The sequence below is a fragment of the Lemur catta genome, chromosome 16, assembly GCF_020740605.2.
Source record: "Lemur catta isolate mLemCat1 chromosome 16, mLemCat1.pri, whole genome shotgun sequence".
Lineage (NCBI taxonomy): Eukaryota > Metazoa > Chordata > Mammalia > Primates > Lemuridae > Lemur > Lemur catta.
Window position 1 is genome coordinate 39,863,480 of NC_059143.1, and position 2,726 is coordinate 39,866,205.

A 2,726-nucleotide genomic window follows, 5' to 3' on the forward strand; every position below is an offset into this window, starting at 1 on the left:
CGTTATTCATTCAGCACAGATTGACTGGGCCCCTACTATGTACCAGATCCTCTTCTAGGAGCTAGTCATAGAGTCCCAGCTACCCTGGAGCTCTGGACAACACACTGGATATACACAAATGCATCTACACTATGTTAGGTGGGGGTAATTAAGGAAGAGCAAGAGCTGAGAGAATAGGGGTTGATTTCCACTGAATGACAAAGGAGGGAAATTGTGTCCACATGTTCCTTAGGAAGAGGCCTGAGTTCAGCCAGGGAATGAGCCACCCAGATAATCAATTATTTTTTACGTCCAGGAAACAGCATGTAAGGCAGAGGGAATGGTGAATGCCTGGCCTTGCATAGGAGTGTTTGCCATGTACAGGAAGAGCAAGGAAGTAAATATGACTAGAATAAAGAGGGAGAGAGCAGAGTAATAGGGGATGAGGTCAAATACACAGCAGGGAGCCAGAGTAGATAGAGTGAATAATCTTACAGATCACAGGAGTCCAGACAGGGCATAATGGTGGTGAAAACCAGTGCCTAGACGAGTGATCTCTGAAGAGGATTTGGACTAAGCAGTCTGCCTGGGTCTGTGTTCTTAACCATAGCATTGCTTCTCTTAAAACAATGAATGGATGTTATGTTAAAGAAATAGATTAATTTCATTCATTTGAAGGTTTTTGAACTATGGCTGTGTGTGTATCTTTTAGGTAGCTCATATTGGACCCAGACAAGAAGATTAGCAGATACAGATGTTTAATATTTCTTCTACCTTTCCTTCCTCATTTCAGGACAAGGTTTTTAGTTACTTTTTTTTTATATTTCAAAATGTGATGAAGAAATCTTTAAAGAGAAGATAAAAAACACTTTTTTCTTTTAAGATTGGGACCATATCGATATTAGTAGCTTTGTGACGCTGAGACGATAGTTGACTCTGTCATCAGTGGTGATCTAGACCTAATAATTTGTTTCTTTTTGTAGGAGGATGTAGAGGTGGTCAGGGCTAATGTTATCTGAGGTAGAAAAATACTTCAAAAAGAGTCCTTTCCAACACAAAGAAAAGATAAATGTTTGAGGTGATGGCTATGATAGTTACCTTGATTCAGTCATTACACATTTTATATATATGTACTGAAATATCACACTCTACCCCATAAGTATGTACAATGATTATCTGTCAATTAAAAATAATAATAGCCTTTCCGAGCTACCCATAGAGGGGTCCATGTGACATCGTTCCGGATTTCCCTCTTAAGTTAAAGAGCAACTTTCACAATGTCTGGAGGCCTTCATGTCCTACAAATGAAGGAGGAGGATGTCCTCAAATTCCTTACAGTAGGAACCACTTTGGTGGCACCAACCTTGACTTCCAAATGGAACCATACATCGACAAAAGGACAAGTGATGGCATCTACATGGAAAGTCAAAGAGGACCTGGAAGAAGCTTCTGCTGGCAGCCTGTGCCGTTGCTGCCATTGAAAACCCTGCTGTCAGTGTCATACCCTCCAGGAATACCGGCCAGCGGGCTGTGCTGCCACTGGAGCCACTCCTATTGCTGGCGGCTCCACTCCTGGAACCTTCACTAACCAGATCTGGTCAGCCTTCTGGAACCGTGTCTTCTGGTGGTTACTGATTCTAGAGCTGACCACCAGCCTCTCACAGAGACATCTTGTGTTAACCTGACTACCACTGTCCTGTGTCACACAGATTCTCCTCCGTGCTATGTGGACATGGCCATCCCATGCAACAACAAGGGAGCTCGCTCCGGGGGTCGGGTGTGGATCCTAGAGTGGGCAGTTCTGTACATGCGTGTCACCATCTCCCATGAGCACCCAGGGGAGGTCACGCCTGATCTCAGATCCTGAAGACAATGGAAAGCAAGAGCAGGCTGCTGCTGAAAGGCTGCGACCAAGGAAGAATTTCAGGGTGAACGGATCGTTCCGGCTCCTAGGTTCACTGCTACTCAACCTGAGGCTGCAGACTGGTCTGAAATTGTACAGGCGCCCTCTGAACCTGTCCAGCAGTTCCCTGCTGAAGCCTGGTCTGTAGCTCCCACTGTTCAAGCTTCCGAATAGGCAGGAACAACTACTAGGTGGTCTAAAGCTGTTCTTCCACAAACTCTAAAGCAAGATGGAAATAAGGTTGATGAAAAATAAACATCACTTTCTAAAAATAATAATAAAAGCAAAAAAAATTTTTAAGATTCATCAGAAACATTCATGCAGTCAGTCACAATTTATAAATATTTATTGGGATATGGCAGTGGGTTGGCCCCCATGCTGGCCAAGGTAGATAGATACAAAGATGGATGCTGCAGTCTGGTTGATGCAATAGCACCTAATTTATAGCTGTGTAGAAGCAGATGTACAGGATGCTGTGGTGCAAAGAGAAGGGAGGCATCTCACTCTAGGTCGGCGAGAAAAAGTGTCAGAAAGTGTTGATGTATGAGATGAGCTTTGAAGGAGATTGCAGGTGCACGAGGAAGTCCACTGACAAGTTTTGGTCCTTGTCTGAGAAGAGGGAAAGTAATAGGGACTCATTCGAAAAAAGAAATAGTCCCCAACGAAAGAAAAACTTGAAGATTATACCACTGTTGTCAGATGGCAAGAATATCTATAGATTAGGTCCCAGGTATGAGGTAAGACTCCTAATTGCTAATTGGATGAGATAAAAAGCAGGAGGTTGACTTCAGTTTCTGGATGGCAAGAATATTATTAGATACAGCTGCTGTTGGGAGGATTTGTG

General features: G+C 43.5%; 1 pseudogene; it reads left to right on the forward strand.

Moving 5' to 3' along the window:
• Positions 1-1,256: 1,256 nt before the first annotated feature.
• LOC123621724 lies at positions 1,257-2,137 on the forward strand (annotated as a pseudogene).
• The last annotated feature ends 589 nt before the right edge of the window (positions 2,138-2,726 follow it).